Genomic DNA, 15816 nt, shown 5'->3' on the forward strand with positions numbered 1-15816 from the left:
TGGCATTTCTCACATCCCGCAGCCGCAGGAGGAGTCCTCTAAACTTTAGCAACGGGTGGTTTTCCCTTTTATTCCTTGGGCCGGGTGGTTTTCCCTTAATTTTATTCCTTGGGGAAATAATAGCCATCTGTCGCTTGTCGACATTCACACACAATGTTACTATGGGTCGTTCGATGTTCGGGAATTAAAAGGGGTCCAAATAGTGTTTCATGTACAACCGGTAGATTTTTTGTTAATCTATTGACTTTTTTCAACAACAATGCTCGGTAGATGTTGTACATTAAAACCGGGAGCCAAGGATGATGTTCGGTATAGCCGAATGTTTGGTATAGCGGTGTTCGGTATAACGGCGTTCCACTGTAGTTCACTAACAGTTTGCATACATGTAGATGTAAATATGTATTTAAATCACTTCAATTTTATGCAGATGAAATCAAAAACATACATGCATATAACAATATGAAGGTAAATAATCAAAGAACATCATGACAGTCAAGATTTCTTCTTCTTGGATACATGAGAGCATAATGCAGTCTGTCATGGTGCTATTTATTATATTCCCCTGTGCGGCTGCATACGGTACAACATTTGCAAACATCAAAAAACAAAACATCCAAATTATTATGAAATACCTTACTAGACTGTTAGTGAATGACAGTCCAAAGCATCCTGTAAAATCATGGCACCTGGTGTGCTGACATTTTCAAGAATACTGGTATTTTTGTATCAATTTCAAATTGGAAGAAAAATCAATTACTGCCCAGATACCATGTTTAGTCTGAATATTGTTTGCAATCGATCACACATCTTTGAACGGGTCCAAGCCTTCTAGACTGGTTCCCCGACCTTACAATTCCCCGACCTCTATGAATTGCTCCATTTCAATTTAAGTGACATCAGGGAACCAGTCTGCAAAAACATGATTGTTTTTCTTGGTTTTTCCAGCATCTACAAACCCAAAACAGCAAACAAGTCAATGTAACAATATCTGCTATAAAACACTAACTCCCAAAATCCATCCATTTCTGAAAATTACAGCAAAGGCAAATGTATATTCCCATAACATCGTCCACCTACCTACAAGTTCAACAGGCCTGTTTATGGGTACAGTTTGAAGTCGTTTCCTGCATGCAGTCTGTCAGCAGTATCAGCCACACCCTACTATTACTACAACAGCACAACTGTATGTTGTGTACACGGATTGTCCAATAGATAGTGTTGTGGATCAAGAATTTAAGTTTGCCAGAAGATAGAGATAGGACAGTCAGAAAGAATCAAAGGACAATCCATTGTGTCTGCATGGGATACAGGGCCCCAAAAGCTAATTACATTGGCTTATTCCATTAGGGTCCCATGGTGCTGTATTTCTCCTGTGCTAGCTTGATTATCATCCTCCACTTACCTACAATGTAGCCGTTTTATGGGTCGAGTTCAAAACTTTTCCCCCCTTTATGTATACAGTCTGTCAGCAGAATCAGCCACACTCTACATGTACTGCTACATGTACTACAACAGTGCTCACTGCTGTACTGTACGTGTTGTACACGTTGTATAGTGCCTCACTATACCACAGTCAAGTTCACTTTACTGAGTTGTAACAGCTTTCATTGCGATGTCGCAATTGAACTGTTTCCTCATGAACATTATTGCTCATCCTCCACTTACCTACAATGTAGCCGTTTTATGGGTACAGTTTGAGGTTTTTTCCTGCATACAGTCTGTCAGCAGACTCAGCCACACCCTTCTTGTACATGTAGGCCCTTGTATACTACAACAGCACGACTGTATGTTTTGTTCACGCATTGTCCAATATTACTGAATAGTGCCTCGCTACCACAGTCAAGTGTACAGCAACGGCTGTCGCTGTAAATGTTGAACTATTTCCTCATGAACACAATTCCCAGGTTTTTATGAATAGCTTTTTATGTGACATCTCTGACCTCAAGCTAGGCCCAATTTCATAGTGCCAGGTTAGGCCCAAAATTTGCTTAAGCACAAAAATGTTGCTTAATATAATCACGTTACCCACCGAACTCCATGCGATTGTTATGCTAAGTAAACAACAGCTAAATACCAGCCACAAGCAATGTACATCGCATGGAGTTTTGACCGGTAACATGATTATATTAAACAAGGTTTTTTTTGTGCTGAAGCAAATTTGATGCTTGAGCAGCTCTATGTAATTGGGCCCTTAGGTGTCCTGTACTTGTACATTGTACCGGGCTGCTCTGGTGCATGTACATGTAGGCAGATCATGGATCGGTGTATTACAGTTTATAAAAAGTTTATGAGGATAACCTTGATGGGTTATTCCAGTATGAATGCCTTGCTAGCAGTTGCTCTAAATAATATTTGTTGTTGGGTGTTTCACTACTGCAGAAAGTTTTAAATCATTGAATGTGCCAAAAATATGAGCAAAAATGTCATTCGGACGTAGCATTTGTCACTGTAAGCACCGCTGAAGAACGAGACTGGAAGTCTGTTTTGAATTCTTGACCCCATTTTATTTGCATACCCCTGATGCAGGTGAAAACTAAAGGAAAATACAAAAATTCATATTAAATAATACAATCACATAAACATCAAAATACACGATTAAACAATTACATCAATAGGTTTAGAGAGAATATTAGACCAATTGTGAACGGGCAGCACCTTATCGACAATATACTCGGTTGCGGAGGAGTCAACAATTAATTTTAATAAAATACAATTAATCCAATGAATTATTTAAATAAAGAAACCCACTGATATTAAACTTACAATTGTTCCCCGGGTAAGGAATCATCAGCACACAGTGAGGTATATGGTTTAAACAGTTGTTGGGTGATCAGGGATTTACGGCGGCATTCTGGGGTGCTGTACAAAATAATGTGAATAGCAAATAAATAAACATTCCACAATGAAATATAATTCACAGATATAAATTATATAATAAATTGACATCCCCAAAAATCTGTACTTTCTATTTCCATGTACTGGGGTGAAGGCCTATAAAATACGGGCGTTGGCTCTAAGGAATCTTAGGTGTCCACTTCTGGGACTCTCTTACCTGTTAAACCTTACATTTGCATATTTCTCTAGCCTAAGGCTCCCAATCGCTAGCGTTTTATACCGCAGTAAATAGCGCCCTCAGCGCCCAGGCCCTCAGTACCTGTATCAGTCTGGTACCCTCGTCCTCTTTTTCTCTAGTGCTCACACGAGTGAGACGTAGATTTCTTAAGCTCCCGAAGGATTTGCATTTTTCTTCCATATATCGCTAAGTATTGATTAAAGTAACATTAAAATTAGTTGTACACAAAGTGTGTGTCGTCTTTTCATTTCTTGTGAAGAAAAATACCACTCCTTAGATATTTTCTTTGCCGTTTTCGTTACTGGAAAATCACCAGTTCTATCGTTTCGTTGTAGAATCATGGCGGAGTCACGCAAGATTAAGCACGGCATTACCCCGCCCAATTTTGTTACGTGCGGCGCTTGTCGCCGCATTAAACCCCGGGCACGTGTGGACGCTCATGATTTATGCCCACGTTGCCGTTCATGCAACCCAGAAAATACCTGCGAGGTATGCCATACTTGGGGTGAAGACGAGTGGGACGCAGTTTCGGCTTGGCTTAATTCACGGTCGCCATCGGTGGACTCGGCCGTGAGTAATTCTCCCGGGTCATCACAACGCAAACGATCGACCAGAAAAAAATTGGGTACACCTAAGTCGCTTACCGGGGACACGCTTTCCGGGCCTCTGGCCCCCGGTAAGAATACCAAATACGCTGGGGCTGCGCCTTCCGGGCCTCCAGTCCCCATGCGTACTTCAGACAGCAACCGACCAAGCCACCCATGTACCGGAGACACGCTTTCCGGGCCTCTGGCCTCCGGTACACCGGGTGCAGGGAATAGGGCTACGCCTGCCGGGCCTCTAGCCCCTACTCCCGGTAAAAAGAAAAGCAAAAAATCGGACCACGCCGCCGGGTCCGGAGCTTTACCTTCCGGGCCTCTAGCCTCCGGTGCCCCAGAGAGGGATAACAGGGTGGCTCCTTCCGGACCCCTAGTCCCGTCTTCCGGCAAAGCGTGCGGTAAGAAAGTGGGCCGAACCGGGGACGAGCAGACGTCCTCCGCACCCTTAGCCCCCGGTGCCGGAAATATTACGCCGGACCGAGACGATCCGGGTAATTTCCGGGATACAGATCCGACCCAGATGGAAACCGGGTCGCCCGGGACTCACTGGAGCCGGAGAGATACGGTTTTGAAGGGTAAGCACCGCCATCACAAGAAACTCCGGCGCCGTTATTATAGCTCCAGTTCCTCTTCGGTGGAGTCCGTCTCGAGCTATTCTTCGGGCTCCCGACGCTCGCGTCGCCGGAGCTCTCGATCCAACAACATAAAAAAATGTTGTTACAGGGTTTCCAGCAATTATCGGCTACGATAACATCGTTGGTTCCTAAACCGATTGGGCAAACTTCGGTTAACGAACCGGTTACTGTTAGCCCTTCACAGGATCATGAGTCCGGTGATCAGATGTCAGTTTTTCCCTCCGATAATTTATCTTCGGATTCTGACAACCGTCCACGTCCCCGTGCAGCCGTAGACAAACAATCGGCTTCAGCTGAGGGTCACAAAGATCAATTCGCTGAGCCCGAGTGCCGGGAGGAGGGCGAAATGCCCAAACTTCCCACGGTCATCTCGTCCGATGACGAGTCTGCCATTTCGTTACCTCTTTCTGCTTCTGACCAAAGATTACGGGTTTTGATGAAAGACATGGTCAGAGTGCTCAACATATCATCGGCCGACGACCCGACGCCAGATGAAAGTGGCCGCCGATCCTACAAAAAACGTACCGGCCCGGCTGAATCCCGGACTCAGGATTTCCCGGTCTTTCCGATTGATCGGTCTTGTGCCGATCGGATCAAGACATTAGCGGCGGTAAAGAAATGGCGCCCTCTTGCGACGAGAGATACACGGCCGTTTCGGGTACCGCGGTCTGATTTTGAGGAATTTCTTTCAGTCCCGGCTATGTCAGATACAGTCAAAGATAAAATCGCGGCCGATTCTACTGGCCGTACGTCACGTAAATCTCCATTTGTCAGCCGTGAAAGAAATAAAATGGAGGATACTCTTGCAAAAGTTGACACAGCATCCCGAGCAGGGTTGCGAGTGTCTTGTTTTCTGCAACTATTGTCTGAGTTTCTTGTCTGTCCGTGTGAAGCAGACTCTCCAGTATCTCCTGAGACAACAGAACTAGCATTTCGTTGCTTGGACGATTGTCTCCGTATTTGCATGGACCAGTTTGTCCGAGTTTCCATGTGTGCTACTACAGCTCGTAGGGCCAATGTTCTGGATGCCATTTTTCTCCCATCAGAGGGAGCAAGGGCACGCCTTGAATCACTTCCCCTTTTGGGAACAGATTTGTTCAATGGGAAGTTTCAAGAGGCCATGGAGGCCGAGGCCAAACGTTTGGAGGCTACAGACAAAATAAATCTGCGAAAGCCTACAAGGGCAAGCACGACATCTGTTAGGGGGAATAAACAACCTGCTAATACTGGTAGCCAGCGGTTTCCCCGTAAGCCTTTGAAGCCCTTTCGTGGGCGTGGCCGAGCCTTCACATCCAAACCTAGTCCACAGGATCCGGATAAATCAAATCCATCCAGTACATTCACCGGTTCGCGAGAGCGCACCTTTCGACCCTCATACACTCCCTGGCCTAAATCAAGTTATGGAGGCTACCGCCGGGGATCCTGGCGTAAATGACTATTCAACTACCACGGCCTACTACACAGGGCCAGTAGGAGGCCGTCTCAGACATTTCGCAGAGATTTGGGCCCTTTCCTGTCAAGACAAGTGGGTACAGGACACCATAAGGCAGGGGTATGCATTAGAATTCACAAGCACACCCCCATCGGGCTTTACTCCACATCCAACTCCCATTCCAACAGACAAGCAAAAACGCCTTGCACTGGAAAACGAAATTCAAACCCTACTCCAGAAACAGGCAATTCACCTGGTTCAACGGGGAGATATAAGGCACGGATTCCACTCGTCATTCTTCCTAACACCAAAGAAGAACCCAAGCGAGTGGTGTCCTATACTGAATCTGAAACCCTTAAACAGGTATATTCGGCCAAAAAGATTCAGGATGGAGACGCTGCGTACAGTCCTCGAGGCTCTACCGGTACCAGCTTGGGCATCCTCACTAGATTTACAGGATGCATACCTACATGTCCCAATTTCAAAGGACCATGTTCACTTCCTTCGGTTTCAGTACGACGGAAAAACTTGCGAGTTCAGTTGCCTTCCATTCGGCCTTTCAACAGCCCCAAAGGTGTTTACCAGAATAGCAAAAACTGTTGCATCAATTCTGCGGAAAAGGAACATTCAGATTTTTGTTTACCTCGACGATTGGCTCGTCGTGGGCTCAACCAGAGAGGAGACTCTAAGGACAATCAGACTAACGCAAGAACTAACAGTCCGGTTGGGTTTTCTGATAAATCAGAAAAAGTCTCATCTGGAACCTTCCACACGGCCAGTCTATTTAGGGGCCGAGTTGGATCTCCTGCAGGGCGTAGCTGTACCTACACAGGAAAGAATTCACAATCTAATAGAGTGTGTAACACTTTTTCTGCCTGCCAAAATAGCCCCGGCCATAGCATGGTTACGTCTTCTGGGGCTCATGGCCAGTATGGTGGACATAGTCCCGTGGTGCAGACTAAGGATGCGACCCATTCAGCTCCATCTTCTTGCCCACTATCGGCCAAAACTGCATTCAATAACTCATCTCGTACCAGTCGTTCAAGATATTCAACCACATCTACGTTGGTGGCTGAATCCATCCAACCTCAACATAGGTCTGTCTTTCATTCCAACCAAACCGAAAATGACCTTAATAACGGATGCTTCCAACCACGGCTGGGGGGCGCATCTCGGCACAGAACCAGTTGCGGGGAATTGGAACCCAGACGAGAGGGTCCTCCATATCAACGTTCTCGAGCTGCTGGCTGTCAGAAAAGCACTGATCCACTTCCAGCGCTCAATAAAAAGTCATGCAGTGCTAGTAAAGTCCGACAACTCCACCGTTGTCTCCTACATAAACCGTCAAGGAGGCACACGGTCCCCTCAGCTTTGTCTTCACACTTGGGATCTCCTAATGTGGTGCACCACGAACGACATAACGTTGACGGCACTTCACATTGCTGGCAAGCTGAACCTCATGGCAGATGCTCTCTCCAGGGGGAAAATAATCCCGACAGAATGGACGCTACATCCAACGGTAGTCCAGAACATTTTTCAAAGGCTCGATCGCCCGCACATAGATCTGTTTGCATCAGCCCTCAACAACCATCTGCCGGTATACTTTGCACGAAGTCCCGATCCCCATGCGTGGGCAATGGACGCCCTTTCCATAAGCTGGACAAACATGTTCGGATACGCATTTCCACCAATCTCTCTCCTTCCGAAGGTCCTGAGGAAGATAGAGTCGGATCATTGCAAAATAATCCTCATCGCCCCATTCTGGCCTCGTCAGCCTTGGTTTCAGAGGATAGTCAATCTTCTGATTCACACACCAATAATACTCCCTCAGAGGGTAGATCTTCTTGCTCAACCCCTCTCCAAAATTCTACTGCCAGAGCCAGAGACACTTCACCTGACGTGTTGGCTATTGTCGAACAGTCTCTCCGAACAGCAGGACTTTCGGCAAATGCTGCCACCATTGCTGCCCAAAGTCGTAGGGCCTCAACACGACAGTCATATAATAGCCGACTACGACATTATTATAAATGGTGCAGAGACAAGTCTATTGATCCATCCACAGCATCTGTAGGACAAATCAGTGATTTCCTCATGGAACGGTTTACACAAGGCCTCTCCGTTTCCACAGTTCGAGGCTACCGTTCCGCAATAGCGGCAGTTCATACAGGTTTTTCTGACGGATCAACAGTTTCAAACAGCATCCTCTTAAAACATCTACACCGGGGTATGTTTGTAAGTCGCCCACCGCAACAACGACTAGTCCCTTCTTGGGACTTGGGGTCAGTTCTGTCGGCATTGACAAAGCCGCCATATGAGCCCCTTGCTAATGCCTCTCTGCTAAACTTGACATTAAAAACAATTTTCCTGATAGCAGCGGCTACAGCCAGGAGAAGCAGTGAGTTGCATGCCCTTACCATAGAACAGGGTCATGTACGATGGGAACCACATGGAGTTCGACTGATTCCTCATAAAATGTTCCTGGCCAAGAATCAGTCATCAACTTTCCAACCATCGGATATTTTTATTCCTCTTTTATTTCTCTTCAGTCAGAGATGACAAACTCTGGTGTCCGGTTCGGGCCCTCGAAAGTGGTATATTGCTTAGGGGTGAGACCAACCAGTTGTTCATTACGACAACTCAGCCTTATTCAGGGGCATCACGGGACACGATCTCCCGATGGATAGTTAGGACAATCAACTCTTCTGTACCAGATTGGCCTACACGTTCAGAGAACACTGCCCATGCTCATATGCACAAGAGCATTAACAACATCATGGGCATTTTTGAAAGGCGTTCCTCTGCCAAACATTCTACAGGCAGCTGCTTGGAAAACGCCATCAACTTTCGTCTCGTGCTACCTGAAGGACGTTCTATGTTCAGAAGGTCAAGCGGAACGAGTAGCCCTCTCGGCTGCCATGGCATCTCATCCCAACCGTCAGGACAGGTTGACTGCCTCCAACACCTAGTCGACTAGAACTCCGTATACCTGTAGTAGGTGAGTCCTTTTCCACATACTTTGGTAATGTCTACCTATCAATTTTGGTGAGAACACGAGGGGACATACCAATCTAATTCAGGTAGTGCTTAGAACAGTAGTACCTATGGCAGCCTCGCCCTAACCCTCCTCCTATAGACGGTGCTAATCTATGCAAATGTAAGGTTTAACAGGTAAGAGAGTCCCAGAAGTGGACTCCCCCAAATCAAAGGTGATTTGTGAGTCCACGAGGGGACGATACTTACCTGTTAAACCTCCCACCCTCCTTCCCCACTTGGGGGCTCAGCTGGCAGGGATTACTAAGTGCTCGCGATAGAGATAAAGAGGACGAGGGTACCAGACTGATACAGGTACTGAGGGCCTGGGCGCTGAGGGCGCTATTTACTGTGGTATAAAACGCTAGCGATTGGGAGCCTTCGGCTAGAGAAATATGCAAATGTAAGGTTTAACAGGTAAGTATCGTCCCCTCGTGGACTCACAAATCACCTTTGATTTGGGGGAATTTCGGCATGAACTAAAACACACGTATCCATGATTATAGAGCCAGGCGCTAGTAATATAGTATACGGATAAATGCTTACAGGGAATTAAATGTTCAGAAATAAACATGATATTAATTGAAGTAAAAAATAAATTCAGTTAAAAAGTACTAACAAATTGTTGGCTACTGAAAAGTGAAGTAAGTTGGTCCGGAGCGTGAACGCAACTGATTTGAATTTCCCACACGCCGGGGTGGCGCAAGCAAAAACATTACGTCATGGCATACCATAGATTCCTAAGTAGGGTTGGTCGGGGACTGACTAGATTAGACTTGCAAATCATGTAAATAAGGGCTTTTAATAAGGGAAATAGTTACTCCAAGGGAAGAAAATTAAATACGGGAATAAATACATAGCGGCGACAATAACAACATTTACACCGTGTCAATGTCTAAGCCGGCGAGAAAAAAAAAGTGTAGAAAGTCTATGGGATTTTGGATAGAAAACATGAAGAAGAAACAAAAAACCGAGAAAAAAAGGCTTTTCAGCAAGGTTTTGCGGAAAAGCCAATCATATTTTCTTCACATTTTTTCGTGGGCCGCAGAGAGGCCCAGTGCATGTTATAGGCAGTCTGTTGCATGGGCCCATAGCACTGGTCTGGGTAACCATCCATAGTGGTTAAAACTCAAGATGAATCACAACTCATCTGCAATAACCAATGTCTTTGGTAATCATTGTCAATGAAAGGTTTGTTTTCAGTGGTGCAAAACAATGTTACACAATCATTGAAATGTAGGTTAAATAAATAAACCACAGCAAGATGGAGAGAACTAGTCAAACTGTTTGGGTAAATAAATGGAGAACCATCTTTTTTATTCTGAGGCTACAAATGCCTGATCAAATTGAATGCTTGATCAAATACCGAAGACCAAACTACTAAAACCAAAGGCTCCAATGCATACATGTGCTCATAATACAAAGCAGTATAAAAGTTAAGATAAAAGAGGCATTTAATTTAAAATGTCGGGCAAAACCAAGATACCAAGAAGGCTTGGTTGGGATGTTAAAGTTAGTGTTTCCGAATGTCCAATAAGAATGAAGCTGATCAACATTGTAGTCTCAAAAGAAATCTAATTGTTTGTATAGAACATTCCAAGGTATAACGTTACATTCTTATGGAGATGGCCCTCGATCATTTGCATTCATTTTGGAAACGTTTAGCAAATCTATTTCAGCCTAATTTAAATGTTTAAACCTTAAGCCACGTCACACAGGCTGCATGTCACCTGCACCAGTGTTTGCACTCAAGCATGTTAGTATACAAGAATATACATTAAATAATTATGGTGCACAGCAAACGAAGGGCAGCATCGACACTGATCTACAAAGAAGATCATTCATAATGGACTGTCTTTTGCTTTGTAAATAAAACGGTTTAAAGGTGTCCTTTAGTATTATTAATTGTGTGTGAAATGCATACGAGGGCAGATACAGCAAACATATACAATGCTGGTTTGGTTTAAACATTTTGGAAAATTAAATGTAAATGGATTAAGAATGTTTATCATTTAAATGTTTAAACGGCACCCTTTACCACCTACCACGCACAAGGGCAACAGCATGTGCGCCTCTCATGTCTTAGCTGCTCTACTCATATTCATAATACAAAACAGTCTAAATATTTGAGAAAAGTGCACAGAAACTGCAGGGAAGCAAGTTACAAAGAAGGCTTGGTTGGGAAGTTTATCTTGCTGAAGTTTGTGTTTCTGAATGTCCAATAAGAATAAAGCTGGTCTCATTTGTTTAAACAAAAAAAGGGATCTGTTGAAAAGAACATGGAGTACATACTTCGTCTCATGGAGATAGCCCTCGATGAACAGACCATTCTATTTGGCACCGCCCACCATGTATGTGGGCAACAAATCCTTCACCTCTCCTATGTTCAATACCGGTATTACATGTGCCAGATGTGCACATGTCATACATGCGAATGCATGCACATTACAAATGTGTACACACCTATGTCGGGCATAAATCATTGCTGTGATTGGTCAAAACTTCCTGGAGCGGGGCGTGTGGATTTGTCTATAATTGCCCACCTGTTTTCATGACAAATGGTGGAGAGTACAGTACATGTACATGTACTGGGAGCTGGAAATGGATACTAAATGAATGTTGCACGATCAGTATTTACACTTGTATCTTTAAGCAAAACATGTAGAAGAAGAGAAGATCAATGCGACACATGCGGTGTTTTTTCCAAGACTGATGTGATATAATTAAGTATTTTTTCAACCTACAATTTACATAGAACTCCTTTTGTAAAAAAAAAATGTATTGTTATATTTCTGAGGCGATGTTATCAGATTGGGACAAATTTTGTCATTTTGGGAAATGGGAAAAAAATATCAAACTAGCTCTTCCATTTAAACACATGGAAGTATGTACAACTGTACAATCTCCAAATAAGTTTGCACATATGACTGCGGTTGATGTACATATGTAAGATACTAAATGTAATATAACACATGTAAACTTTCTATGTACATGTATACAATCCCATATCCTGCTCACAGTGTTTCAAGTCTGTCCTGTTTGTGAAGTTGCAATCAGAAAGCTTCTGTACATTGCACATGTCCACGGATGCATGGAGCATCAATAATTTTCATGGATGTTTTGTAGATATTAAATGTCTTGATACCATTTTCGTTTATTTTTTTCTATTTTTATTCCCTGCCTTTTGTTTTGATCGTTTGAACAATTATGTGTTGGTTGATATCTCTAAACCAAGTGATACATGAAAATGTCGTCCTCAAGGCCAAACTCTTGTGTACATGTAACTGCTAATTTATGTGCATGTGTGTATGTGATACCAGAACCACCCTGACAGTCCCATGAAGCAATGCACTTGCCATCTGCACTAAAATGGCAGATTTTATTTGAGGCCAAAAGGTAAATATCACCTGCATCATCACAACACAGCCCATGGGGATAACTACAACTTTGAGTAAACAGTTTGTTGCCATGCAAGTCAACAGCCATCAGCAAACCCTGTTTGTAGTTGGTGTAAATAAGTCGCTTGTTGCTGAAAATCAAATGTGCATCAATCTTTGGAGCAGGCAGTGTTCTGACGAGGGAACCATCTGGGTTGTGTAGAGATATCTGTTCTTTGTCCTTGTAACCCACTGCTATCAGATTGCTGCTGTCCACTGCCAGGCATGTCGGCGTGCCGTCCACGCCCGCCTCTTTACCCGGTAGGAACTGATGAAGGAGCTGGTATTCCTTGTTGAAGATCTTGACCGCAGGATTGTCTAGGATCAGAAGTTGATCATCCTTGTTGATGGCTAGAGCTGTTGCTTTCTGAATGTTGTTAGGGTCATGGGGATCGTTTGGATTATCAGGGTCAGGTTTGTAGGACTTTGTCGAAATTTCCTCTCCCTCTGGATCCAGTGTAACCAGTCTATCAGTGTCTGCCACAACCATTTCACTTGTGGAGTATGCTGCTATATGTCCTGAGCACCATACTTCACATTCAACTTCTGGAAAGGTCTCATCTCTCTCCCATCTCTCCTCCAAGAGCAGAGTCCCAAGCTGACCAACCTCTTCACTCTCCTTAAAGCCAAGGAATGACTTCCCATGCTTGATATCCAAACTCTTATGCACCTCCACCTGCTCATTCAAATCCCGCAGCATTTTCTTCTTGGACTCCAGGATCTCATAGCACGTCGCTGTAGTCATCACTTCATTCACTTTACCCACAATCTGCTGAGACGTTTCTGCATAGGCAAATTCTGTATCTCGTTTAATGGCAATGGCCCTGGCCTCCGTTTTGAGTTGTTTTTCTTTATCTCTGATTTTGGCAATTTCCTTTTCTGCTTTCTGTGAAATTTGAGAGTATGTTTTTGCCAGCATCTTGTCAAGTCGGTAACGTGAATGACCTGAAGAGGGGTTGGCGGAAACAAATTTTTGAATGCATTCTTCTGTTTTAGATACGGATTCATGTACTTCTTGTTTACATCTGCTGACCGCCTGGTCGATACTGACGTGAGAATGCATGGATTCTTTGTGGTCAATGTTTGTGCATTCATTGCATATGAGGATGTCACATGTGTTACAACACAGACAGAGATCTTGATCTGGATGCTTGCGACACTTGGGAACTCCCTCTGCCATCTTGCTCAGTTGTACTCTACATGTACCATATAAGAGTGGAAAGAAAAACAAACTTTCAACTTATGCATACTATAAGATGCTGTATAAATATAGACTGACTCATGTTCAGTATACAGTGGAACGCCACTATAAAGAACATCGTTGGATCCACAGACAGTGTTCGTAATAATGATCGTTCGGTAAAGTGATTTTGAACTGCTGGTACCCTCTTTTGAGCAATAGTGAACCGGCATATCTCTCATCCCGCGCCGCACGAGGAGTCATCACGAAACTTTAGCTACTGGTGGTTTTCCCTTTTATTCCTTGGGCCTGGTGGTTTTCCCTTAATTTTATTCCTTCGGGAAATAATAGCCATCTGTCACTCGTCGACATTCACACACGATGTAACTATGGGTCTTAAAATTGCTCCATTTCAATTTAAGTGGCAGGAGAACCAGACTGCAAGAACACAATTGGGTTTTTTTGGTTTTTCTAGCATCTACGAACCCAAAACATCAAACAAGTCAGTGTAACAATATTTGCTGTAAAATACTAACCCCCAAAATCCATCCATTTCTGAAAATTACAGCAAAAGGCAAATGTATATTCCCATTACATTGTCCACCTACCTACAAGTTCAACAGGCCTGTTTATGGGTACAGTTTAAAGTCGTTTCTTGCATGCAGTCTGTCAGCAGTATCAGCCACACCCTACTATTACTACAACAGCACGACTGTATGTTGTGTACACGGATTGTCTAATACTGATTAGTGCCTCGCTACCACAGTCAAGTGCACAGCACTGGCTGTTGTGATGTAAACTTTGAACTGTTTCATTATGAACACAATGTCTCATATGGGAAATTCCCAGGTTTTTATGAAGAGCTTTAATTATGAGACACCTCTGACCTCAAGCATATTGTTGTTGATTGTGGCTAGGTGTTCAGTGGTACTTGTACATTGTACCCGGCTGCTCTTGTGCATGTAGGCAGAGGGATCGATGTATACGTAATGAAAAGTTGATATAGGCAAACGGACATAAGCTCAAGTACGCGGGGCGCTGCATACACACACTACAGAACACACGCTACACAACAGGCGCGCACATTTATATACAATGTACATAATACGCGCGCATGTGTGTTTGTGGCTAACCATGGGCTAACTTATCAAAACACTGGCTGGCTATATTTTTTCAAGCCAAAATGGTCGTCGGGATTTATTGTCCAATTAGCATGCTTCTTATATCAGCGTTTAGAGAATTTTGTAAACTTTATGAATGACGTCACCCCAAGGTTGCCGAACTTTTTGTTTTGACGCTGTGGTAAAAACAACTTGGACATGCGTGCTAAAAAAACTAGTTTACGCTTCCTGATGTGCACTATTGAATAGGAGCACAAAGAGTGGATGTGTTTTTTCAAACTAAAATGGTCGTTATTGGCCGAGCACTGTCAATGACAAATTTCATCCCTATAGCAAGCTGAAGATGTCTTCTTTCATTTTCTGATCACCCCAGATTTGTACGTTGCCCGGTTTTAAAGATATGCCTGTTTTGGTCTTTCAACAACGCATGCGCACATATACTGAGCGTGTACACGCAGTGTTGCGATCAGCAAATGTCAAAAACTTTTCATTATGAAAAAGTTTATGAGGATAACCTTTATGGGTTATTCCATCGGGTTGGGAAACAATGTGTAAAATATATGACCATATTATGAAAAGTATGAATGCCTTGCTTGCAGTTGCTAAAATCTCCATTCACTTCCGAAAATCGGTCATTCAGTTTCGTCTGAATTTGAATGCATGATCTTTAATCCCATTTGAACTCAACGAAAGTTCAATCGTTATCATTGTCCGTGCATACGGATTTGAGAAACAGACGGCCAATTATGTTACCTGTGCATTCATTTACGCAAGCGTACCTTTTCTGAATTGATTTCTGGTACAGCTAATTTGATTGACAGTAAATGAAAATGAAACCCCTAATTTTATCTTAGTGGTGTGGAATGCATTAAACTAAAAGTGGAATAGAATGGTGAATGTTTGAAATCGCCCTCGAAAAGTGAAAAAGAAGTCTTGTAAACGAATCTGAATAGACATAAACGAAAGGTGCTGCTCAATCACTTAATTGATTGAACTGAAATGGAATTGAATGCTCTGGTAGCGAAAATGAAATGCGTGTTCAGAGCAATTCTCAAATTCAGACGAAAATAAATGACCGATTTTCAGAAGTGAATGAACCTTTTAGGAAATTGGCCGGGAAAACCTATATTTGTTGTTCGGTGTTTCACTTCTGCAGAAAGTTTTATATCATTTGAATGTATTTTGCCAAAAATATGAGCAAAAATGTCATTCCGATGTAACATTGACACTGTGTCAATGTAAATTTCTGTAAAACATTACCCAAATTCCCTTTATGTACTTCTTACTATACATGCAACACACTAAGAAC

This window comes from Patiria miniata, unplaced genomic scaffold, assembly GCF_015706575.1.
Source record: "Patiria miniata isolate m_02_andy unplaced genomic scaffold, ASM1570657v1 HiC_scaffold_6, whole genome shotgun sequence".
NCBI classification, from domain to species: Eukaryota; Metazoa; Echinodermata; class Asteroidea; order Valvatida; family Asterinidae; genus Patiria; species Patiria miniata.